The 27768-nt window shown below is 39.8% G+C and overlaps 1 long non-coding RNA gene across 6 annotated transcripts in view; it reads right to left on the bottom strand.

The window, feature by feature from the left end:
* Positions 1-525: 525 nt before the first annotated feature.
* LOC116960277 overlaps positions 526-27768 on the bottom strand; it is a 133383-nt gene continuing 106140 nt past the window's right edge. For 3 of the 6 annotated variants that reach the window (XR_006166023.1, XR_006166020.1, XR_006166022.1), the window contains 3 exons: positions 8684-8970; positions 7771-7943; positions 533-2153 (listed from right to left, as the gene is read on the bottom strand). This is a non-coding gene — a long non-coding RNA (uncharacterized LOC116960277). Of the gene's footprint in view, positions 2154-7770; positions 7944-8683; positions 8971-14888; positions 14912-27768 lie in introns of those variants that run through there. The other 3 variants (XR_006166024.1, XR_006166021.1, XR_006166025.1) reach the window with 3 other exon arrangements.

Genomic DNA, 27768 nt, shown 5'->3' with positions numbered 1-27768 from the left:
TCGAATTCCTCCCACGGGCCGCAGCGTTCCCCACACTGCTCTGTCATGGGTCACTAACTTCCTCCGACTGGATTCCCTCCCACGGCTGCAGCCCTTCCCGAGCTGCTCCGGCGTGGGACTCCCCCGCATGCTGCAATCCTCCCAGCACTGAATTACAGCAGCGGGGCTGCCTTTTCCCATGAGACCCCGGCCTTCTTCGGGCACAGAACCTTGATCATGCGAGCAGGAGCCACAGGCCACAAATCAATGTCTGCTCCACCGTAGATCTTCATGGGTGGCAGGGGGGGGCCGCCCTGCCGTCTCACCACAGGATACAGGGGGGTGTCTGCTCCGGCACACCTCCCCCCTCCTTTCTTCCTCCATTCCCCCACTGACCTTGGTGTTCACGCAGCTGCAGCAACTCCTTCTCACCAGTCCCACTGCCCGTCACCACGTCCCTTCTTAAATACGTTATCGCAGAGGCGCAGCTGATGGGCTCAGTTTTCCAAACAGAAGTGGAGCTGATGTGGAGCTGGGGGAGCTTCGAGAAGCTTCTCACAGGGGGCCGCCCCGATAGCCCCCTCCCCTGCCACCAAAAACAACTCCACCACTCACTCAACCCAGGACACAACCTCTAAATGAAAAGCAAGGGGCAAAATACCCCTTTTACCCTTTATTCCACCACTGCCACTGCTTAAAAGACTGCAGAGAACTAACCTTAAAAGTACATTTCCAACAGTCATTTGTCACCTGTATTAAGTTATTTGGTTCAAATTATATAAAATCCCTTGTAAAGGAAGTCATGTGTATTAATGGGAGAACAGGTAACATCTGGGGGAAAACAAAAGCAATACAGCTTGTTATTATTTGTGACATTCATCAAAATAATCTAATGCTGACAAATTTGAAAAGTGATCTTTTGTCAGTGCTTTTTCGTTTACTAAATGCTTTAAAGAGTGGCATGAAAGTACAATAGAAAATTGAAGATTTATATTTGTGACAACTGTTACTTTACAGCACAGACCTTTGAGGAAATAATCTGAATTCTTCTGTTTCAAACTGATGTGATTTAATAGCGTGTTTTGGAAATGATAAGCTGGGTGAGAACTTGCCTGTTTTCTACTAGGTTCCTTCTGACAAACATCCCAGAGACTACAGTTTCAGAGCATGAATGAGGAAAAACTGAAGCACAAGGGACATACTCTATTGCCTCCTTAATACGTGGAAGCTGGAGTTGCTCTTCTCATCTAATTTTTTGCACACGGCATTGCTGTTCCGATACATATAATCAGTACTAAGAGTTTTTGTTTGGAATAAAATATATTTGTACAGGAGCACAGTTCCCTGCATAGTTCCCTGTTGGTAGGACTGTTCCTTCTTGATGCTCTTGTAGCTTAAGGCACAAACAAACAGGGAATTATAGAAATAGAGTTGGACAAATTGCTTAACTTCTGAATCACAGGCTCTGGAATTATCTGCATATTCACATTCACTGCAAACCGGTCAAAACAAATGAAGTCTGGTGAAACAGCACATTACGTGGCCAAACTGGAAATGAAGGACCTTCCTCATTTTAAAAAATTTTAAGTGGTCATGCTGCATCTCTTCCATAAGTTGTTATTTCAGGGTCAGATGAGGCAGGTAAATTTGTCAAAGCATGTGGTAGAGAGTTTGAGGGGCTCCTAATAGTTAGCAGCTATCTGGCCAACTAGTTAAAATTTGGCAGTTAATGGGATAACTCTTGCATGGTTGACAATGAACAGGACAAAGAGGTAGCACATCTCATACCGATCCAAGTTATTTGGAAGAAACACAGGACTCAATTCACCTCTGTCATGAATGGGGATACTTTTATGGAGAATAATGCAGTAATGAAACAGTTGAGCTTTGTGTTTGTTGTGAGCTGAGTTGATTGTGCTCAAGAATATTCACTGTACGACTCTTCCGTGGCCTAACTACAAGCTGTACCAAAAAGTACCAACTCACCTTTGATTTAGCTGGTCTGCATGAAGAGTAGAGGCATAGCTGCATGGCTTTTGCAATTAATAGCAGATGAAGCATCAGCTCCTGCAGTTTGTCCCCCTTCAACACTGCAGGACTGCATGAGCATCCATGTCAGTGTACCCTTGTGGACACCATATACTTTTCCTATGTCTCATTGCCTTACTCCCATTCTGATACAGGAAAAAACAAAACAAACAAAACAAAACAGTTGCATTTCTTCTATTTTATATCACTTTAACATTGCTACCTATAAATCCCAGATGATGCTATTCTGAAAAAGCCACAAACTCCCAACAAGAAACAGGAATGGGCTCCAGTGAGAGTCTATATGTCTTGTGCCAAATGGAATGCTGAAAGATAATTTTATTTTAATGGTTGTTTAGTACCGTAGAAAAGTGTCCTGTTAATAGAGATATTTTCTACTTGTCACGAGAATTTGTTAATACTGCCCCCTGAGGATCGACACTGACTCCCTAAACCTCTTGACTTTTGACAATAAAGCTGGGAAATAAAAAAAGTTTACTACATAATGTATAATTTTTTTTTTTTTTTTTAAGATAGCCTGTCAGACTGTGTTTTTAAAAGTTGCAACATACATTCTTAAAGGTGGGGAAAATGTAGCATCTTGTTATATTGATTTGATCATCAGTTCTAATGATGGAGCTGAAAGAACCTTTTTCTCTACCAGTCCATGCCTGATCGGATATTAGTTAATTACTTAATGCTAGCTTGATTCTAAAAAGAGACCCCATTCACATCAGAATATCCACCTAAAAGAAAACTTTTCACAATAACTTTCTAAAGTATCAGAGCCCTAAGTAAATGAGTCATTACACAGTATTATAGCTCCTCTGATGGACAAAACAAACAATCAAGCAACCAAGCAAACAAAATCCCTGAAATTGCACAGGAAGGTTCTATATACCACCTTGTACCACCTCCAGTTCTAGTCTGAAAGCATTCCTTGTCCCCACCACTTCAAGATTTAGAATTTGGATTAGTCAGTTTAAACATGCAGCTAGAAAAATGCCTATTTCCTTAATGGAAATAAAATAAGGCCATCAGCCTAAGAAGTAGGAAAACAAAGAATATTCTTATAAGGTTACAAAGACTGATGCTAAATGCATGTTTATGTACCATGTAAATTTCTGAAGAACATAAATACTGCCTTACTATGTATTAGTCCTATTGCTTAATCTAAGTTATTTGATTTCCACCTGCACAGGTCAATCTATATATTCTAGAATACAGAAGCTACTGTCTTGTATGGTTTCAGCAGGCTGATTCCCTGCTGGAATTCAATGGATGACTCAAAATAAAGACAAAAGGCAGCCTTGCATGAAAGTTTAGAGAATACTCTGTAACACCCTGCTGCCCAAGCCACTCACACACATTATAGCATCGATTTAAGTGAACTTGAAAGAGTGTAAAGGCTATTTTCATATTTATTTTGCTCTACAGGAGTGAGTGGCACTATGTATGTTTAAATAATGCATTTATTCTTTCACAGAGTTCAACATCCACACAGATACAGTAAAGCGACCTTAACTGAGCAGACAGATTCGTGTATGCCTTCCCTTGGACGTTGCTTTTGCAAATAACTGTAAAGAACTAATGTACAATCTGCCCCAGGAAACCCCTTTGTTGATGGGTGTACTTGCCTCTTTCTGGGAGAGGCGCGCTTCTTTGTGTACTTCTCTCCCCTGAAAATCACACTCACTGTGAGTAGATGAGCTCACGGAAGATGAAAATATTTCACTGTTTTGTTTACTGTCATTTGTGACAAATATGCTTCAAAACACACACCAGTATGACTTGCCTCAGCAAGCCGGTGTCTCCTACTGGCTACTGCAGAAAATCCACTTAGAAAAGCAATGAGTTTACTCTTTTTATTTCAAAGACCTTTATGTATAGAATACTATATTCAAAACTCTTCAGGTAAAAGTACTGAAAGGGAGTGACTTTTTGGTTTTCGTCCAGAGTGTCAGACATAAAGACAATACGATAATTTTCTTCTCTTGTTGCTAACGGGGACAAATACTTGAGAGATATGTATCCCAAAATAGTTCTGTGTGTGAAAACACATTTGTCACCTGGGAATTAGCTATGCCTATTTGTTACGCTGATCAACCAGACAGTGATCAGATTTTAATTCCCCGAGAATCTTGCACTGTGCTGTATGTAAATTAAAGTGCTACTAAAGTTTGCATGAGCAGGAACTAACTTGTCCAGTAAGATACTGGGTTATTGTGCAAGTTCTTCCCAACCTGTTTTCAAATACACACATGTACATGTGTAATGAGTAGATGTAACCTCATCGCTAAGCCTTGCAATAAACATTGCTAAATTTTGTAAGAGTTTCATGAAGAAACTTCCCTTAGAAAGTAAGTATAATATGTAAACTTCCCTTTGGTTTCAATTTTCAAATCCAATAGGTTTATAGGAGCTGTTTAAATTCCCCCATCACCTTCCCAGTAGTAACTTCATGCAGTTTTTCTATCTGTTGCATAAAAAACAACCAAACAAAACCAACAAAACAAACCCACTTGTCTCTTGCTGTAGATTATGATTTTATGCTAAACTAGCACTGATGAAAAACAGTGGTACCATAGGGACTTAATACATTTGGTGTACGAGAGTTAGCTCTGATTTTCGCTGTAACCGAGGACCACTTTATATAGTTTTTAGTCCAGTCAGTGTTAGGGTTACATATAGCAATGGGACTTTGGGAATTTGCTGTGTGCTACTGGGAGTATGTACTGGTAGATTATTCTGTGTCCTTTGTTAACTGCACCCACAGGCATGACTTTATTCAGAATTTCTTATACGGGATGATGAAAAAGGAGCAATGTCACTGGCAGAATAAAGCTTGAGCACTGTAATGAAAACACTGCTCCTTTCATTGCAAGTTTTGTTGAAAGTCGATTAAAGATATGCATTTAACTTGTACATAGCTCAGAATATGAAGAGCAGCATGCTGGTTAATCCTGAATTATTGATTAAATTTAAACAAACTGGGAGGTTTTTCAGGGGGTCAGCTTGACTGCAACATACCAGATCAGCTTTGGCAGACAGAAAATACAAGGCTAAATTCTTTTTTCCAGTCAACTGATTGGAACATAGGCCACCAATCTAGCAAGTGCACAGCTTGTTACAAAAGTGTGTGTTTTTAAACTAACAGCCACAAGCAACCAGTCGGCTCAGGTAGGAGAGTACTTAAGAGCATAGTAAACAGACACTGATTTTGTCCTAAATTGCAATGATCTTACAGTCTATTAATTTTCACAACACAGAATACCACGATAGTATCAGCACAGCCTTGGGAAAAACTTGTTTCATATGCACAATGGTGACCTGCTTTGATAGCTATTTTTGGCAAGTCATACCTAATCTATAGTCTGACATTAGTAATTGGAGTTATAGTTTATAACCAAAAAATGGGGTTTAGTTACAGTTTTGCATAAGCATGCTTTCATTTTTAAAGGCTAGCAAAGACTGATTTAATACCAACATATCTACTAAGGCGCTGGTCAGATTCTTCTAGAACCCCTACTTGCATTATGATAAGGGGAGTTCCCAGGTTTTATTTCTAGACCTTACACTGAAACTACCTCGCGGCACAGTCTGTCGCAGCATAGAAGTCAACGCAAACTCATGCTCGTGTTTGTCAGTTCCATTTAATGGTACATGCTGTCCTGTCAGCACTGACCACCAAGGGACAAAGTACTGGAAATGCACTTGAGGATCTGGAACAAGAGCACCTGCAGGATTGCTGTCAGAGGTGTGCGACTGATGAGGAATTTACAGAGCAAGAAAAGCAATCTGTCTACGCATACACACCTATTGTATACCCTTTTAATCCAGACAGACCTTATGCATATTGTATTAAATAGCCCTCTCATTTGACCACTGTGCCAGAAAAGCCTGTTCTTGCCATGCTCCTTATTGCCTTGACATTGAGCTATGCTCAACTAGTTTCTCCCAAGCCCAGAAGTCTTCTACCCACATCTTTGTCATAAGTCATCTGCCACCTCCTCTAAGTATTGATAGAGTTCTTACAGCTGTTTTCTACAGTTTAACCTTCCAGACATAAATTCCAGCAGGAAGGCCAACTGTCTCCCACAAAGCTAGTTTTCTAGACCAAAACCAGCATGGCTCTGGGATAATAGCAGCACTGTTTTAAGAATGTACTTCAACTAAACCCAAGTTCCAGAGTCCTTCCTCTCCAGAGGAGCAGGAGGTCTACTGGCTGCAGTTTATACCCAAGTATTCTAGTTGTTAATAAGGTCAAAAATAAAATCCAAGAAGCTTTGATAGTGAAAAAGCTCACCCTTGCCATCAATACCCTTTCAAGGCCCCTATCGGAAACTAATGCCTCTCTGAGGGCTGTCTAGATGCAAATCTGATACTTGCAGCTACTTTCTATCCTGAACATGCCTTAAATGAGTTTTCCAGCTCCATTTTCAAAAGCAGAGCCAGTCATCTCCAGGTATGCCGGCTTCTTCCAGATGCAGCCTTAAGGGGCAACTCGAGCCGTTCAGTACTGATTGGCAAGGCTTTTTGAGCCTCTGGCTTAAATATTATCTCATTCATACAGGTTGGTTAAATGAAAATACCAGCATAGTATTCCTCAGCCTTAGGGCCTTTAAAAAACTGCTAATAGACATACGTAACAGACCTTAGAACACACACACACAGAACGGAGGTGTAAAACTACTCATAAAAGAAACAGTCCTAGGATCACGGCTGAAAGCCTTCATCAGGGAAGCGCAAAGGGAAGGACAGCTACTTCTCTGTTCTAAGGGGCCTTTTTCTTTAAGTGTTGGTCTACTGCCTAGTCTATGTCAGTGTGCTAGAATTCTATGCACCTTATATGGTTTGTTCTGAAATGGATGGTTATTTTAATGACTTCACAGATTTTTTCATCCTATAATCACATAAAAACATTTTCACATAATTGTCCTCATTAACCGAAATCATCAGTGCACATGAGAAACCTCTTTGGCCCAACTTCACTGTGAAAACCTTCACATGGAATTATTACTAAGTGACTTTACATTTTTTTTTTAATTTCTAGTGTACATCTTAATCTGTTTTAGAAGACAGAATGCCTTGCTTAGCACCTCACATTATTCTGTTGCCTTTCCTTGAATAAAATGAGTTCCAATGATGAGACTGCTGGTTTGATGCCGGTTTTACACCCTTTCTGGAGAAACACAAACAGGGTTGAAAAAAGCCTGGTAAGGGAACCAGACCCTGACAGGCTAGACACAATTCCCCACATCTCCTCCCTTTTTAGAGTTCAAAATGGTGAAAAGAAAGTCAGAAAGTCTTCTTCTTGTTGGGCAACTAACAGGAAAATATTTCTGTTTGTACTTAGCAACACTGAATCAGAATTTTTAGTACAAAATCAGTTTGCAGAGCCTAACCTGTTACTCCAAGCTCTCTGCAACAGTTTTACTCTGTATTCTTGCCTTACAGAAATCTTCAGGGCTGAGCAATTTTTCGAGAGAGTTCACTCAGGGAAAGATCTCCACAGCTAAAAACCTCCACAATTAATGTGGGAAAATGGAAATACCACGCTTATGTAAAATGACTGTAGTATGTTGGGGTTTTTTTGCTTTATGATGGAAAACTGATCTGTACTATCTGCACACAGAAATAAGAAAATTATTATTTTCAGTCTCATTATATTACAGGAAGGATTTTTAAATGATGAGCTTAATTTGTACCCTTACTAAAAAGCATAAAGTAAATGATTAATATAGAAATGGGTAAAGTTTGTACCTTCTCAGAAGTATGGTTGCCATCTAATCTGCCATCTGAATCCACGCAGTCTCTCATTGAGTGTGTCTTAGAATTAAAACTAGGAAGTTAAGATCTGATGTTGCTTCGGTTCAGCAGAAAGACATTAATAGTGGATCCTGAATATATTCTGTAACTATCTGAAAACTTCTTGCCTTATTGAAAAACAAAGAATGGTAAAAGGAAATAGCTGGTAAAACAGTTTCAAGGCAGCTGCCTAGAATTTTTCATGGTAATTAGCTCAGTTCACAGACTTCAAAAATATAAACAAGACTCATTAAATATGGAAGAATGACATTTCTTACATTCATAAAACTATAGATCAGCATTTGTAAGCCCTCATGAAAGCATCTAGCCCTCATCCTAATTAGATATGGTAGTTTAAAACCTAAATGGGGGGGGCAGATATCTATTGTTGATTTATCATTTATGGCATTTTCTGCTAGACTAAGATGATGCATGTAGGCTTTCAAATGCATAATCCCAATGCCAGTTTCAGTAGTTATGAAGAAAGGACTATGTTAACAACAAAGTCAGTTTCATATCCTGGTATTACACTTGACTGTCTATCTCCTCAGTTTAAGGGATGTGGCCTGAGGCTACAGTCATGATAGTGAGCTATATATAACACATGCACTAAAACAAGTATAGAATTCCTGTACGGACTGAAAAAGAAAAAAAAAAAAAAAAAAAAACAAAAAACACAACAAAAAACAACCCCAAAAACAACAAAACCAAAAACCTGTATGCATACATGCATTCATTTGGAATAGTAAGTCTACCTCATGAGTCTCCTGCTGTACCTTTTGTAAGGTCTTTAGCAGATAACTGAAACCTGAAACAAAAGTTCACATATGGTTTATCAAAATATACATAAAACCAATTGTCTGCTTACCTACAAGAAACGTTTGTCATTGTCCTTCAGTCACCAGAATGATTATCTGTCGGCCATATGAATCTCAGGATGAGCCGTGGCTGATTACAAGAAGCTGCACATGTGCATAAAGAGGCCTGGTGTGAAATGGCAACTTCCCGCTGAGGACCAAAGTGCTGGGCTCACAGACATTTTGTACTTTGGCAAACTCAGTCACCAGTGAAATGACATTTAATTTTTTTTTGTATCTAGAAGAGTAATTAGGTGAGCAGGACCCATCAGATTGCAAGCTTCCAAGCCTCCCATCTCTGTAAGACAGAAACATACTCAGCAGTTATCCTGAGAGGGAACTGGAGATAACTTGGCACTGTGCTGTAGTAGCAACACATCACTGGTTTTGAATTGCAGAACCGAGTTCAAAGCAACAGACTCTTTTGCCTTACTACTGGAGGGCAGAGAGCACAAACTTAGAAGACAATTACACAGTACCAGTCATTTTTTTTAAAAAAATAATGCAGTGGAAGCACTACGAGCTCCAACACTGTGAAAAGATTAGAAGCTAAATAAATTTTGAGCAAAAATGGTTATGTCTTGACTGTGTCACGTAGCACACTACTGCATAAACCTCCAACATTGCACAGAACAGGTGTGTTCATCAGTGTGGTATTGAGCAGGAATTCGTTGCAGCTGAGCTGATCTTAAATCCTGTGCTCTGATTCAGATATTGCGTGGGCACATCTTGTCACGGATGTGGATAGCTCAGGCACCTGTAACTCAAGCTGGCGCTTGTACTGACAATTCTTGTAGTTTGGCTAAACTGGGACAAAAGGAGTGAAAAGACACAATAATTGTTTCTAACAACAAAAAGGGATTGAAGAGAAATCAATAACACAACTGAACATGGACAAACATTAAAAGGAAGCGATGGACGCATGCAGTTGACAGAACACTGAACACCATTATGTGGAGATTATTTCAATATTGGTACTTGATTTGAAAAGATGATTAGGCAGGTCTAATTTCTCTCTCTACTAGTTTCCATCTAATTTCTATCACTCCTCTTTTTAACTTGTATTAGGATGACATTTCAAATATCAGTGCTCTACATGAATTCCAGAATCAACTTGTGCCAGCGGGGAGACATACATCATCTGAATGAATGCAAGGAAGCTTGATCAAAATTTCAGCCTTGTGGTTTTTTCTGAATGCTTGCTAGTTTTCTTTCAGATCTAGAAAGTTGCAGATTGACGTATCTCTGGATTTTTTATGTTGTGATTCTTTTCTCCTAGGATCTATGCCCTACTGGTTCTGGGAAACTTGTGACCTCTGCGTTTTTAATTAGAACTCGTAACTTTTTCCATAGCAACATATTTTGATGTCGCAAATACAGAATCTGTCAAACCAAACAACTTCTGGTCAGATGAAGTCCAAATACATATAAATGTTGAGCAGCAATAGGATGTATGATATGACAGAGTTTAGAAAAAAACCTGAAAACAGACAGCAAGAGAGAGATGGAAGTCTTGGCTTTGGTTAATTTATAAGTTTGATCTTAGTAATTAATAAATACAAATATAAAATAATTACACTGCATGCTGAACTAGTTTAGAAAAAGGATTCTTAAGACTATTTTCCTTGCAGTTGAGAACAGATAAAATCCAGCTGTCTGACTGGTGTGCCGGTACTCACATGGTACAACAGAAGTGAACTATTCTCAGGAAATATTATAGATACGGAAAAAGCCTTACTCACAAGGACAAACTGTATAAGTAGGAAGTGAAAGAAAAAGAAATCCTCGGCAACAAAATCTGAGCTCAGATATTAATGAAGCCAGGATTAATGCAATTCAATATGATGGGGTAAGAAGAATAATTTAGTATAATACAGCAGTTATATATGTATTTTTTCAAGTACATTTATTTATGATACATACCTGGCATGTGCCAAAAAATCATAGAATGTTTTGGGGTGAAAGGGACCTTAAAGATCATCTAGTTCCAACCCCCCTGCCCCGGGCAGGGCCCCCTTCCCCCAGCCCAGGGGGCTCCCAGCCCCGTCCAACCTGGCCTTGAACCCTTCCAGGGAGGGGGCAGCCACAGCTGCTCTGGGCACCCTGGGCCAGCGCCTCACCCCCCGCACAGGGAAGAATCTCATCTACATCTCCCCTCAGTCAGTTTAGAACCATCCCCCTCATCCTACCCCCACCCCCTGACCCAGAGTCCCCCCCCACCTTCCCTGCCCCCCCTTTAAGCCCTGGGAGGCCACTCTCAGCGTCCCCCCGGAGCCTTCTCTTCTCCAGGCTGAACCCCCCCAACTCTCTCAGCCCGGCCCCCCAGGGGAGCTGCTCCAGCCCCCCCAGCATCTCCGTGGCCTCCTCTGGCCCCGCTCGAGCAGCTCCGTGTCCTTCTGCTGTTGGGGGCCCCCGAGCTGGCCCCAGCACTGCAGGGGGGTCTCCCCAGAGTGAAGCAGAGGGGGACAATCCCCTCCCTGGCCCTGCTGCCCCCCCTGCTCTGGCTGCAGCCCAGGGTACCAGTGGCTTTCCGGGCTGTGAGTGCACATTGCTGGATCGTGTTGAGCTTCTCGTCAACCAATGTGCCCAAGTCCTATATTTATTTCAATATTTAATATTGAAAATATTAACACGTATTGGTTGTTATATTAATTCCAAGTGTAATTTTGAAATATGAATATATTAACATAGCAATATATTTCCTTCAATATTCAATACAGAAATATTAAATATTTCCTTCAATAAGAAAAACTAAGAATTGTTGTCATTCAGATACACTATTTCTGTGTTACTATAATTCATTCATTGATTCTCGACTACAGACATTTTTTGGTATTACTGTTATTGACACCGAGGTGAGCTTTTTTAATGCATTTCAGTGTCAGTAGAGACTTGCACGGAATATTGCTTCCTGTCACCTTTTCCTTGTGATTACCAAGAAAGGCACTACCAAATTTCCTCTCTAATATTAAAAAGTCTTAGACAGAAATAATATTATGTTCTGATTAACAAGACTTTTGCTCACTCTTACCATAGACAGTTAATTGTGCTTCCTCTTCCTGCTTTAAGCTAAGATTAGGCTTCAGACTAAGAAAGCCTCATTTAGTGCCATTACCGATACCATGCAAAACAATCACCCTTTTGCAAGGACACCCATATGTAATTCATTGTCAGGCCAGCAGACAAGAGATATGAATGTGCTCATGAAGATTTTCAAAACAAATGTTGAACTGCATGAACATCTTCAAGAAGAAAGGGCAAACACCAATGTGGGAATAGCTGCGCTTTTCTTTTTCCTTCTGCTCAGTGTTAGACACATGATTACTATTCCTTTGTCTACTCCATCTGTTTCCAATTTCCATTAAAAAAGCCTGGAATATTAAGTTAGACTTGGTGTGTTTTAACCTTGAATTGCAAATAAGGCCTTCCTAGAGCTCCTGGACCCTCCACTATCACAGGCACCCTGCCTGAGTGTGTGTCAGGGGAGAGGGGCACAAAAACACAAAAAGATTTCCTAGCAGATATCTCATATTTCCCCTTACCCATCTCTGGTATAAAAGAAAACTGACTAAATTCAATATTCCAGAAAATGTACTTTGGTAGCCTTCAAGACCATCTAAACAGAGTATGAAAACAGTTGAGCTTACTTACACAATTTAGATTTTATACTTTAAAATTAAATTCTCTATTCATATAAACTCTCCTACAATTGTCAGAAGAGGTAATTTTTCAAATTAAATGCTTCATCTCACCAATAGAAGAAAAAAAAGCCCCACTGCTGTGAAAGCTTATTCCCAAAAAACACATTCTAAAATTTATTTTAAAATAAGATGAAACAATTGAATAAATATACTGCTATACATAACATTAATTTAAGCAATCTGACAGCTACTTTGCTGGTGTTATATATGAGATACAGGAGCATCACTGTATTTACGTGTGCCTCAAAAAGGACCATATTATTTTCAAAAACCAAATAGGAAAACCAGAATGTTATTGAGCTAGAGAAACAAAATTCACATAATGTTGCCTTCCAAGTATAAATTGTTCAAGCTTACACCCACAGCAAACTGGCATATCTTATGTCCAATCAGCTTTGTCAGAGAATTTGAAACTGACTTTGCTTTCACAAATCCAGCAGCATTTATTCACTTTCTGTGTTTGCAGTTTTCCCAGCTATTTCCATAGATGCTGGCCGCCTCACGGGTCCTAAGGATGCCATAGCCTTAAACAGTCTTATAAATCTAGAGGGGGAAATGATCTGTCTCTCGTCTTAAGCAGAGAGCCTAGAATGTCTACAGGGCTTTACTAGCAAAGCTGCTGAAAAAAGAGCCAAGATTTCTGGGTCCCTGACCTTTCCCAGCCCTCCTCCACCAGTATCAGCCTGCAGCCTGCTCTGTAGAAGTTTCTGCTCACCCAGGGAGAAAAATTAGAAATCTTCTCCAGGGACACTGTCTTTCACCAAGCCACTCATCAGTCCAATGAAGCATGGAAACCAGAAAGAAAGAAGTGACTTAAAAAAATGTATGTCAGTCAATAAGGGTTTCCCACAGCACAGTGTAAATGCCCAGTCTAACACTGCGTCGTCAGCAGAGCCCTCGCCTTCATGCTTGGCTTTTGGTGTTCGGCGTGAGCTGGAATGATGCAGAACCAATGCCAAGCATTTCTTGGTGATTCATGCATCTGTGAAACATGTATGCGTAAACATGTTTAAACTGAGTAATATCAGCACTTAACAGGTGTTCAGATCCTCTCATCCCCACCAGTCATACAAATGTGTGTAGCATTTCATTAATGGCGTACTTCCTTCAAAAATTTTTAGACATAACTAGTATGTAAGGCTTTTTGAAGGCTAATAACAACTGTATCATTTCTCGGAAAAAACTCCTGATTAGTATACTCTCATTTTTATTCTAAGTCACCACAGATCAAGGTAAAATGGATAAATGGGAAGAATTTTACAATAAGCTAAAAATCAGATATTAAAAGTAACCAACTGCAGTATACTTTTTTTTTTTTTTTTAGTTCAATTCAGTAGTTTTCAGGTTATGATTAGCCTTTTTTAAGTGAAACCTATGAAACAGTTTGTCTATGCAATTTTTGTGACTGCCACTAATTCCTGTCACAGGTTCTGCACAGGGAGGATGTGAGGTTTAGAGAGATTTTGCACCACCTAGTGATCCACTGATGTCTGCATCAGCAAGAGGGGAAGCAGCTGCTAGCAAGGAGCTACAGGTGTGTTTTGAATGGACATAATGCACTCTCAGCTCAAAACTGACAGCAGGTTTGGAAACTGCTGTCCCAGAAATACAGGTAGGCTAATGCTCTTTCAGAAGCACAGTTCCAGCCTGCACACCACGACCATCTTCTATGTTTGCTTTAAAACTACTTCCTGCTGGTGCTGCTAGACGGACCTGGTGCTTGTATTGGAAGAGGCCTTAACAAGCCACTATCCCGCTGACTGCCGGGGGCACCAACATTACGTGCATGGAGGTCTGAAATTGTAACAAGACTTTACTGCATGAATGTGTGAAGATGACATCATGAAAGCCACAGACTTCATGCTCTGCTCAGGGCGCTGTCACCCCAGGAGGGAAAAGCCTGGTGTCAAAACGTCTGATGAGAGTACAGCCCAAGCCATGACACAAGCCTGCTCTGAGCTGGGACTGCATACAAGTCACAATATTTTTCCTTACATAATCATAGAATATCTCAAATTGGAAGGGACCCATAGGGATCATCGAGTCCAACTCCCCACTCCAGGCACGATTACCTAAAACTAAATCATATGACTAATGGCATCACCCAGAAATATAATGATATATTGTATATATTATACAATCTGTATAATATTATATTTTATATTATATATCCTACATATGTGTAATCAGCAGAAATATGAGGATGTAAGAATTAGTCTCTCACTCTTATAAATCCTTGTAGTACAGTAAGTATCCAGTATTTTTCTCTATCCTTTTTTGTGCTTACACTGAGTCATAGTTATCTCAGGTAGCCAACTGCTCACAGCTTCAAGTGCTGGTGCACTGTTTGTCCAGAACTGAATAGTATAAAAGCCACATGTAAATAAGCAACACAAAAGCAGTTTCCCTTCTCCACTCAAACCGCTGTGGGCAAAATGCCAGGACCTTGAATGGAAAGACAATGTCTGTCCACTTTCAACTGTTTTGTTCAATGTAAAAGCCACAAATTTCTTACCTGGACTTTGTTTTTTCCAGTGAATTCTGTATTACACTGTGGAAAGTAAATGTAACAAATATTTAACTTCCCTCCAACACAAAGTGCCTTCAAGTAAGCAGTGAATCAAATCAAACATCTGTTTAGCTAAATATCTTGCTTCCTACAATAATGTCTACAGGATAACCATGGAAGTGTATAAGATAAGGACATACGTATATTAAAGGGCTCCAGAATACTCTCTCATTCTCCAGAAACTTGTATTTTAGGGGTTTCTTAAATCAGAAGACAGCAATGGTCTTCCCTGGATTTCCTTTCCAGGAATGTGTTCATTTTCCCTTGAACCCACACAAATTTCCCATGTTCACAACATTCTACGGCACGGGGAAGAAAGGTCATCTTCTCTTTACTCCAAGAGTGGCTTTTGTTATCCCCTACTTCTCATGTTGTAGAAAGCACACTAGCATTACCTTTGCAATGTCTCTCATGACTTAACAGAATTATCTCAGATCTTCCCCTTTTTCCCCATTATTTTACTCCTTTCCAGACTAGTGTTCAATTTATTAAGCTGCTTCTGCATGAAAAATAATGGCATACTCTTCATTTACCTTCTCACCCCTCTTTAAACCTTTTCCAGTTCTACCATCTTCCTTTTGAAGCAGTAGAATGAGAACTGCACATGTATGCATGTTTAAGGTTTTTTTTTAATCCCGGGGCATCACTTCACATTACCAACGTTGACCTTTATCTTTCATTTGACATATAACGTAACAACATTCTCCTGTAATTCCTCAGGGACACGGAAGGATAGAGCCTAGCACGAAAAGACAGTCTCCTTATTATCCTCCCGCTCCCAATCACTTACGAATGCTGATGAGCCTGGGTTCAAGACCCCTGCAGGACCTCCTGGAAATTGGCTATTGCATCATGTCTTGTTGCCTGCCTTCTAAAGCATTAATTTCAGTGTATAAGGACTCTACTCTCACAGACCATGGCAGCGTAGCATTTTCAGTACTTAAATGTGGTTTCTGAAATACATCATTATGATTTTGATATCATTTCAGACTAGAAAATTTTATAATGTTTTTATTTGGTTCTATTTAAGTACATTTCCCATTACTAGCCCTTAGCATAAACATGATTTTGCACATCAATTGTTCAGCAATAACTACATGACTTCTACTCCAAACAAGCAAGGTAACAAGGTAGCTTATTCGCTGCTCTGCAGCTGCCTTCGACGCTAAAGGCTTCTACTGAAGGATAGCCTCAGCATACTGCAAACGTGGAATTCGAGTACACCAGGGAAAAATATAACTATGAAGTGTTCACTCAATCAAAATTTGTTGTAGTTTTAATTTATAGTCACATTACTTACAGAACTTATGTAATTAAACACTTCAGCAAGAGAAACGTACTACTGTATGTAATTATGGTTTATATAGCAACATTAAATATTTATATCTATGAAATTACAGTTTACTCTGTCACCAGAACAAGTTCAGTTCATGGAGACATCACACTAAGGACAAGTGAAATTTTACTTGGAAGTCCCCTAAAACAAGAAGAAAAAACATGCTTTAGCAGTAGATTGTTTTTGTCACTAACTAGAGCAAAGAGTAAATTTCCTGATTATAGTCAGAGAGACTGAGGAATAATTTTTACTGAAGATAGCCGGTTTTACAGATGATATGTAGATCTACATATACAGTCTCTGAATTATGCTTTGTCAGTAAGTGGAAACTAATGGTGTCTCCTCAGAGAAAGACACTTGCATTCCTCCACAGCCTACAGCTGTAGTTCATATACTGTGGCAGAAAGGGGAAGGACATGGGCTAAGGGGAAGGGCAAGGGGAAATGGAAGAGAGGAGAACAACAGGAGAGGAAAATGAAGAGGAATTGTGGAGCTCCTCCACTTTCTCTGCTCTTACATTCTGTGAGCAAACAGATTACATAAAGATTATTAATTTCAAATCTACGCTACGATTTTATACATACTTTTGTGAGGAAGTGAAACGGATAAACAACTAAATTCGTAAAAAACAGTGATATCAAAATTTACCAGTGTTGCCAATAATTTCCCGGGAAATTCTTCTCTCAGCTGAGGTAAATAATCATAGTTCTACTGAATTCTGTGTGGCTTCACTTTAAATCTTTCTAGACAATTTCAAGACAATGACTGAAACACTTAAGTTTTGCAGGGTTAATCTCAATTGTAGAATTCAGAACCATGCGCTGAGATTAAATGTACCGCAACACATTGGGGACAAGGCACTCCAGAGCAATGATCATACCACATGGAGGGAAGTTTAACTGGCTCAGTCTAACCAGCAAAGACTACCTAGAAAGCGAGAATGAGGCTATAGCATATCTGAAATCTTACAGCTCACTGGGAATTGGGTATTTTACTCAAGTCTGTAAGGAACCGTGTTGGATTCACAACCTGGAACCTTTCCCTCTCAATAGTAGGCACCAGCAACTTCATTTTCAAAATTCTCTGTAGCCCTCATTCATTGGTAACGTGGCAGTGAATGCAACTGCTTGCACTGCAGCACACTGCACTCATTCCCTACACTGCCTCAGTTTTTACCATACCTCTCCAGGAAGCACGAGGCACAAGGTGAATTTCTTCTTTCTATAAAAAAATCGTAACCCACATCTCCCATCTTCTGAGAGTGTTCTAGCTGCCAACCTGTTATGTTAGGAGTGGGCAGTAGCGCAGATAAGAGCAAAGCAAAGCCCACCCCATTGTTTCTAAGCACCTCTAACCTACAGGCCAGCGTTAACCATATTCTGAGAACATCTGTTGGATGCAGTCCCTTTGGGATCGCAAGAGGTGACTGCCACATTTTTAGAATATGATCAGATTTACCTATTGAGAAGCTCAGGGAAGGCAACCATTCCATTTCACTTCAGAGCCTCATGGCTCTCCAAGATTGCTGAGTCTCTAGGGACTTATTTAACTATACAATAAAAGAGTAAGATGACAGCTTACGGTAGTGCGGTAGATTTGCAGAGGTTTTTCAAGACTGATACTTTAAAATTAGGTGATGAAACCTAGCCCTCTGATTTTTCTGAACTTTGAATCTGGCTCTGTGTAAAGTCTTTTGAAAATGAAAGACCACATACAAATGTCACCTGCTATCCAGGCTGAATGGGAGGTGATATTTTTGGTAGCATTAAATTTTTATAGAACTTCTTTATGTCCAAGATTCCTCAGTATTTATTTTGCAGTTATGTGTCTATGTCGTCTGGGAGTCTTGGTCTGAGAACTTTCTGCTGTGGTTTTGTTCGGTATTTGAATTAAGAACCAGTTTCTTTTTTGTGTCACGGAGTCACGCCCCTCCTCTCCCCCCCAAGACTGAAGTTTGGGTTTCTTTACCCATCTTTGGAGAACTTATTATCTGACATTAATTCCCTGAGCCTACAGATTAACCATCCTGGCATATTTAAAGTCTAAAATCTAAAACCAATCAAATGAGCGATAAAGGCAAAACATGACACCATCTGAGAATAAACATTACATTTGATGGATCAGCTGGCAACACTTCAGGAGCTATATGGAATTTGTTCTCATCTCCTGGTGGCAATCAGTGAATCTTATTTTTCTTTTCAAGGGAATGACTATAGGGAATTATTTGCTAATACAAAATGGCTAAAATGTAACAGTCTGTCAAAAGTTGAACCTGGTGATCTGATACATTGCAGTTTAATTTTGTAGAAGTCAAGTCAGTGTTCGGTAGGATATTAAATCCTTGGAAATTCCACTCTGTACTTTGTTTTTTCTTGCCTGTAAGGATGAGTGAAGCCTTTCAACAGAGGCAATAATCCTTTGTTTTTCTAAGTGGAAGATAATGCAGAATTCCCTTCATTAAGCAGCATATGCAAATAAGAAGCATAACTTCAGAGTATCCAGAAAAAGGAACAAAAATCCACAGTTGCTGTCTGGAAAGCTGCAGACCACAGAAACACTTCACCCACAATAAAAGGATGAAAAATAAATGGACTCTGGCAACTTGTGATACATAAACAGACATTTCAGTCTAATAATTGTTGAAAAGCCACAGGTATACTCTGGACAATAGACTACTTTACCAGAAACAGCATCTAAAGAAAACCAGAGAATGCTGTACATCAGGTTTACTATCCTTGACTTCCTTAACTGCTCTGACTGCAGCTGAAACTACTCCATGTTTTTACACTGCTTACTGTTCTTACTTCTAAGAATTCCAAGGGACAGTTGAATACTGTGAAATGTGATTATGATTATAATAAAAATAAAAGCAGTATGTTCAAAACATTGTCTTAAACATCTAGGTAACAGTTGCTGATGCTTTGACTTAAGGTTAAAATGGATTCATTCAGCATCTGGTACTGAGTCACCGTGACAGAGGTTAGAACGTTATGTTTGTGTTTAGGTTATCTGCTATAAATGCATTCCCGTGACTGTCCTGGGATTAATTTTATGAAGTCTGACATTTATGAACTATCACCTTATTATTACTTGGTCCTCACAGGGTTTTTTGGCAACTCCCTAACTACCTCCCCCATTCAACAAAACAAAAGGAAATAAGAAAATGGAAAAGGTCAGACTTCTGAAGTAATCTTCACCATGTGCTTAACATTTACATCACAAAAACTAATGGAGTAACTGTAACTGCAGGCACATGAGATAATGGACATAAGCTCTTTTTCCTCTGTGGTGCAAGCACCTTCTCACACAGAATCTGTCACTGATTCTTTTCCCAATTGCATGAGTTTTATTTCCCATTCTCTTCCAAGATTCCATCAACCCAGCCTCTAGCTAAAGTTTCATAAGACAACTATTTTTGACTTCTCTTTATGAAACTGTTGCATCACATTATAAACACTTGCTCTTTACACTGTGATAAATATTCAGGAAGAGAAACAGCACTGTGTTGGAGTAGGTCTGGGGTGCTGGAGATGCATACAGGTTTACGGTAACATGTCTGTTAAATCACTAGGAAACAAAATACCGCCAAATTTTCATCCAGCCTTTACTGGGACACAGTGTTAGTCCACATATGATTAAATGCAAAGCTATTCTCACTCTGACCTATTCAGAGAACAAAATCATCTTAAAACTACTGGGCCCAAATAGACTGATTGTTATTAGGATTTCCTTTCTCATTATTATCAGTATATATTACTCAATAAATACTGAGCGGGTGAGGCCCTCTATAGACAGAGAGGAGCAGCCTCACGTTCACAAGCCCGGGTCCTCATGGGGGACTTCAACTACCCTGATATCTATCGGAGGGACAACACAGCAGGGCATAAGCAATCCAGGAGGTTGCCGGAATGCGTCGATAACTTCCCTCTCTCCAAGTGACAGAGGAGCCAATGAAGAGAGGTGCTGTGCTGGACCTTGTTCTCACCACCAAAGAGGGGCTGACGGGGAGTGTGAAGCTCAAGGGCAGCCTTGGCTGCAGTGACCGTGAAATGGTGGGGTTCAAGATCCTTACGGCAGCAAGGAGGGTGCGCAGCAGGCTAGATACTCTGGTCTTTGGGAGAGCAGACTTGGCCTCCTTAGGGATCTGCTTGGCAGAGTAGCATGGGATAAAGCCCTGGAGGGAAGAGGGGCCCAAAAAATCTGGTTGATATTCAAGAATCACCTCCTCCAAGCTCAGGAGTGATGCATTCTGACAAAGAGGAAGTCAGGTAAGAATGCCAGGAGGCTGCATGGATGAACAAGGAGCTCCTGGACAAGCTCAAGCATAAAAAGGAAGCCTACAGAGGGTGGAAGCAAGGACAGATAGCCTGGGAGGAACACAGAGAAACTGCCCGAGCAGCTAGGGATCAGGTTAGGAAGGGCCAAAGCCCTGATAGAATGAAATCTCACCAGGGACGTCAAGGGCAACAAGAAAGACTTCAATAGGTACACTGGTGATAAAAGAAGACTAGGGAAAATGTGTGCCCTCTCCAGAAGGAAATGGGAGACTTGGTTAGCTGGGATGTGGAAAAGGCTGAGGTACTCAATGACTTTTGCCTCAGTCTTCACCGGTAAGGGCTCCAGCCCCACTGCCCAAGATGCAGAAGGCAAAGGCAGGGACTGGGAGAATGAAGAACTGCCCCCCGTAGGAGAAGGTCAGGTTCAAGACCATCTAGGGAACCTGAAGGTGCACAAGTCCATGGGATGTGATGAGATGTATCCGCAGGTCCTGAGGGAACTGGTGGATGAAGTGGCTAAGCCACTATCCATCATTTTCAAGAAGTCACGGCAGTCTGTTGAAGTTCCTGCTGACTGGAAAAGGGGAAACATAACCCCACAGTCTTAAAAACAGAAAAAAAAGACGACCCAGGGAACTACAGGCCGGTCAGTCTCACCTTCGTACCCAGCAAGATCATGGAGCACATCCACCTGGAAACTCTGCTAGGGCACACGGAAAATAAGGAGGTGATTGGTGACAGCCAACATGGCTTCACTAAAGGCAAATTATGCCTGACAGAATAATGGAGAAATCAGAGAAAAAACCCCTACATAATGGCAAACAGTTATCAGAAGTAGCCCCAAAAAAGACACCAAACACATAATAGGGTACTAGATGCAATCTTATTCATGTAACGTCTTTAGGTCAACACATACAGTGGTCTATGACAGGCAAATTTAGGCCAAGGCAACAGAAGCTGAGGACAACTTATCTTGTCCTAGGTCAAGATAAAATTTAAGAAGCGACAGCTTGCTTGCTTCTTTGCTAGCTGGGAGCTAATGTGAAGGTACTAATATATTTGTCAGATATCCTCGCTGAAATACACTTAATGCTAAATTGAGAAGTGTTCTTGAGAACCTCAGAAGTGAGGAAATGAGCAGGAGTAAATAGTGCCTCCCTTTTGATACTTAGGTTCATGGAAGCTTTTTTGAAATTATGACAGTTAGGTGACAAGTTGTAACCACTTACAAGGTGTTACCTATTGTAAGGGAAAACTGTGGAGAACCACATCTTGCTTTAAAAAGCTTTCTAATCTACCAATTTACTCAGAGATGGCAGCTCGAAAGAATATAGACTTCTGAAAGTGACTGGTGTAGAGCACAGCCTGAGAGCTCCAATTTCTAATATAAACACATTTTAATCTAAAGCTGTTTGAAAAATTAGACAAATGCCTCAATGTAGCACATTTCTACCTCTGTACATAAGAACTCTAAATGCTAGAAAGCTCTCAGAACATATTACAGGAGTCTATCATCTATTACTAGATCTTCTTTAAGGTCCCTTCCAACCCAAACCATTCTATCATACTGTGGTTACAGGAGCCTCTTCTCAGAGAAACTGGAGAAAGCCACACCTGACAGCTCTCCCAAATAAAAGTGCTGGAAGTCCTCCTTTACAGCAGGTGAAGGAAAATGTTAGTTTAGGTGAAGAATCTGTCACAGATCTGACACAAGCTCCAGCATGATAAAAGAAGACATGAGACAAGTTGTCTATGAAAGTGTTTTTCATGTCAGCCAAATCCATTCTTCACATTGCATGAGCTACAACAGAAATGGGTACGGCCAAGTTTTGCAAAGTGATGCATTTTGACTGTGATGGTGCCACAGTGAACATTCCACTGTAATGTCAGCTTTGTAAAACTTAAAATCTGAATTATCTTTCTTTGCTGTTTCTTTTCTATAATAATTTCTAGTGTGGCCCACTAGCTTTGACAATCAACATAACCCGCCACTTTCTACGGGCACTAATTACCACTTTCTTCTGCATTTCTATAATGCAAAACAAAAATATGAGAAACAAAAAGTAGCTTATGAAGTCCACAACAAGAATGTTTTAATATAATGCATTAGTTTCTCCTCATTCAATTCCAGTGAGGACTATACGATTCCAGGAATGTGGTTGGTCCAAAAGTTTCAATGTCACTGAAATCCTAATCTTTAGAAAACACTGGAAGATGAACTTTGACTGTATAGACCTTTAAATAAAAATAGCGTTTTTACAAATGTATTCTTCCCAAGTGCCTGCTTCTTCCTAGTATGTTTCCCATCCTAATACTGTATGTTTTTGCAGCTGGCAACTGACACTGCCAGTGAGCCTTTATGTTCAATGTTATTTAATATATTCCCATCAGAAAACTATTTTTACTATTCAATTTCAGTATCATCTTGAAGTGTCTTGCATATAATGTTCATATTTTAATTTGCATTTTTTCCCATAGGATAAGTAAATAAAGACTCAAACGACAATATTGAAAGAATTTAGGCTTGTTTGCTGAGAGAAAGAATTTTACAGAATGGAAAATCACTTTGTTTTACTGAAAATAAAGCAAAAGATGCTATTTTATATTTCAGACAGCTATGTTGGAGATAACTGATACAGCACCATCATAATAGGACATTTACATTTAATTTTATAGGTATGGGAAAATAACACGTTCAGTTATCATTATAAATGGTAAGATGAAAAGTTCTCAAAATATCATCCTATTCTACAGAGCAATCTCTTAAACAGCTACAACTAGCCCTTCAAGAGGCGGTCGGTGTGGATCTGTGTGCACAGGCCATTTTTTCATGAAACTGTCATTTCCTGGCCTAACATTACATGCTGTGGCTAAATCCATGCCACCCAATTTTCCCCTCGTGTTTCAGCAGCACGCTTGCAAGGAATCACACATCATGTGGCCCTGCATTCTGCTTTCACTGTCACAGGGTGATGCAGTGGAGGAAACACCAGCCTGTTCTACGGCTCAGAACCATTCTTTGTGCCAAGGGCATTTGAGTTCAGAGCTCTCACAATCCTTTCTAGATTTTCATACATACAAAACTCAAAACACCTAGCAAGATGGGATCAGTTCCACCTGACAGTACAGTACCAGCATAGACTACAAATGGTTCTTTCATTTACACTTCCAAGATACTTTGCCCACAAAACTGTAATTGGCATTTTGTCCATGCTGCTCACAAAGCTCTGATTTACAGTGTCTGAAGAGTAGATATCACTTACATATGTTTGCTCAGGACATATCTGCCATTGCTGCATAACAGCAAGATGTAAATTTCCTTTCTGCCATAGTCTACTAAATAAGCATACTCTGGCCCTTGCCCTGGACTGAGAAAATTTTTATTCACACACAACCAGTATAAAAATACCATGACCTCTTTAACAATCTTCAAGCCAATACTTTTTGCTGAATTGGAAAAATAATCTTATGTGGCTACAGAAATAATGTTTGTGTTTTATCAGTGTTGTTCCCGCCAAAGGCTGGATTATTTGCTTCACATCCATTTAAACACAGGAAGGTTATAACAGGGCAGACAGCAATCTGGACTTTATTGGCTGGGAAAACTGACCTTATGAATCTGATTTGATACATCTGTCCTTTCGGCTGTCTGCATATATGCCAATGCATCCAGTTGGCCATGTGCCTGCTCAGCAGTAGATCAGCTTCTGTGGCTACTGCACAGAGGATTTTCCATTTCCCCCTCTCTGCTACAAAAATAAATATATTGAAAGAAGTGCAGAAAGGAAGACGTGTTTATGGTTGCTTGTAGGTGCTTAGGAGAAACAATGTACTGTTATGATGAATGGTCAGGAAGCCATTCAAACCACCTAGAGCAACGTTCATTATGTCTATCCATCTCTCTCTGTAAGCAGACACTGATATTACTCTCATTGGCATACTTTCTGAGTACACAGGAGAGTATATGAATGGAGTGCACCACTACACAGTGTTGCAGGCCAGCTCACATCCCAAATATCCCAAATACTTCAACAGCAGAAGATTGGTATCTACCACTTGAACCCATTTGAAAATACCAAACTTTCAAAGAGACCAAGTTTCAAGTAGAGAATAAAGCATCAGAACTAGCACTGTATAACTACAAAATAGGTATTATGATGTAACAATCACTTCAGCTAAGCGAATTTCTGAATGGCATTTATTAGAGTGAAATGTTTCACTTTGTTTATCACCAGACACATGAACTCTGTCGCTCTACAGGACAGTGCAAATACATAACAGAGAGTTTTTTGAAGGGACCAGCAACCCCTTTTTCCTCAACTGTTTTGGCCATTCCGTGATTTAGAACCATCCATATAGGCTTACACCATTTGTTTTCCATTAGTAAAGCAATTTAATATAACTAGTGAATACAAGGAGAAAAAAAAAAAAAAAAAAAAAAAAAAAAAGGCGGCATACATTTTGCTCATTGCCTTTTCAAAATGAAGACTGCCAGGCTATTTAAATAAAAGTTTCTATACCAATAGGCAGTTTTTAAGACAGCTCATACTAGCTCAAGAACATGTTCTATTCTTTCTGTTAGCTGTCACTGATCTCTAGGACCCCTGATGTGAAACTTCCAAAGTGCTGCTATTATAATCTACCTGGAAAAGTGACACTATATGATAGATGTAGGAAAAAGGGAAGTTAAATATTGTAATTTTAGAACGTTTCCCTCCTGCCTTAGATTTTATTTTTCAGGAGACACACAGGTAATTTCATGATTGATAAACTTTTCTGTTTCAAATGTCTGACTTAGTTACTAGATGCATATAGCAGCCAGAAAATCTATACCTAAGAAGCCTGGCATCTGTACTGATTTATGCTTGTTTCAGGCACTGTTGTTTAACTTCACAATTGGAGAGCAGAGGATTAAAATACAGACTAGCCTCCATACTATGGATGGATTTGACAGTGCAGCTGCTTAGAAGGAAAGCAAAGAATAGGCTCATGCTATTGATCCAATTTTCTGCGCTATGCTGAGAGGATGAAGCAGTTTGATTTGATTTTACAATGACTCCACTTCCCAACATCTCTTCTAGTAGTGCAGGATAAGATAAGAAGATCATGGGAACAGCAGCTGATAGAATAATCCATCCATTGATTTCTTCTCCCTCCTTACTCCCTGTGTTTTAATTGAATTTTGTGGTTCAGCATTGGTTTCAGCCTGTGCTTTCAGAGTCAACTAGAGTACAAAATAAAGCAATGGGAAAAATCAAATTCTTGAATTTTGTCCAAATGGAATTGGACAAAAATAGACTCAAAGATTCTCATTGCAAATTTGACTCTGGAATGAAGGTTGTGTTGTTTTGTTTTGTTTCGGGGGGTTTTTTTTGTTTTTTTTTTTTTGTTTTTTTTTTTTTTTTTTGTTCTGGTTTGGGTTTTTCTCCTTTTCACTCAGCTCTTCCTTGCAATAAAGGGGATGTGAAAAGGAGAATACTGGGAAAGAGAAATTTGCTTGTTCCCAGCAAGCAGGTTAAAAAATTAAGGGAGTTGGCCGTTTTGAAGAACTCGCTTTTGACACAGAAGTCACAAAAAAAACTTAGCAGAGTGAAACAAGTTGCTGTCAGTCACCTCTTACATAAATACTTTCTTTGCCGATCCTGCTAGAGCTTGGTTTGCAGTCTCTCATCAATGCACTGTGTAAATGTTAGTAATTTAAATGCTGGGCATCTAAAGGCATTCCACTGTTAAATATAATTCTAAAAGAAAGGGAGACATTAAAAAATAGCGATGAACAGTTCACTTCCACTTCAGCACTGGGCAGAGTCTTCACATGCCCTGCCTTCCCTATGCTTAAATTAAGCTTCAGACAAGTAATAGTGTTTTCCACCACCTTAAGAACATGGTCCTGCTCCACTCTTTCTTCCTGCTTTACCTGGAGAATGCCTTTAAGAATCTAGGAGTTAAGATTTACAAACATAGATGATGATTTTTTTGACAATGTACTAACAACCAAGACTATGGATGATAAGCTCCAATTCAGTATCTCCCTATTCTCCAGCATCCAATGTGAACTGCAGGTAACTAATGCTCTTTCCTCTTGAGCAGAGCTGTGGCAAAAGCACGGTTCAATTCCAAAAGGACAGTGTGTGAACAGTGCTGTATATACTTTTTCGAAAGTTCAAGTGGCTAGTGAACTGATAGGCCATATCTAAACAGAAAATACATGACGAAAAAAAAAAACAAGATGCACAAACAACTGTTCACACTGACAACAAGGTTGTACAATGACTTAGGGCCCACTAAAGAGCTGCATGCATGAAACCAAGATTAGAGCTGAAGAATAAGGGAGGTACTCTTAGAACACCATGTAAGTTACCCTGGAGCTCCAGAATCCCTTACTAGCTGTTCTTTATAGGAAAATATTAAGCATATGTGAAATTTATAAGTTTGAGTTCTGCTCTTAATATAGTAACACTTACAATTCCTAGATTAATTTCCAAGCCCAATTACTTTACCCATCTGACGGCTTGCATTTGGAATTATACAAATTTTGGAAAGTCTTATGGAATGGCAAATACAATTTAAAATTGTATTTGCATGTCCTGAGGAGAATAGTAAGAAGAGGAAAACCCAAAATACCAACTCTCCCTTCTTGCATAATGAAGAATAGTTTTAAGACATAATGTGGTTCAGTATTTCAAAAGAATCACATCATAGCAAGGAGAATGGTGCCAAGACACATAGCAGAATGGCAGAAACTCATGCAGCGCCAAGTCTTTAACACTACAGATCTAGGATATTCACATGCAGAAGCCAGGCATGATGCTACCCACACGTCCACATCTAGCCACCAACTATGCTGCCTGGTCTTTCAGATTACAAGAATGAAGACAAAATGAGGCAAGAGCCTTCAGCAATACTGATTATCTGCACATTTGTCTGAACAGCAATAATAGGACAGACAATCAAAACTCCTTTTTATGGCAATGACTGCTATAATCTTCTTCATGTTTGGAAAGAGGATATAACATGTGCATTGCATTAAGGAAAGGAGGAATAAGATCAATACTGAGGTTATAACCAGTAACTGTCTCTCGTTTGGGGATCACCTGGTCTAAGCAGGGTTCTTCCTGCCATCCAAGGAGGCCCCACATGAGTTTCATAACCTGGGCTCAAGATGAGCTAGCCACAATGTGCGCCTTCTCCCAGTGCTTCCAGAACAACATTC

The sequence above is a fragment of the Tyto alba genome, unplaced genomic scaffold (genome assembly GCF_018691265.1).
Source record: "Tyto alba isolate M040663 unplaced genomic scaffold, T.alba_DEE_v4.0 Super-Scaffold_30, whole genome shotgun sequence".
Classification (NCBI taxonomy): Eukaryota; Metazoa; Chordata; class Aves; order Strigiformes; family Tytonidae; genus Tyto; species Tyto alba.
The sequence above is the reverse complement of the archived record's forward strand: the minus strand, read 5'-3'. Positions and strand labels throughout refer to the sequence as shown.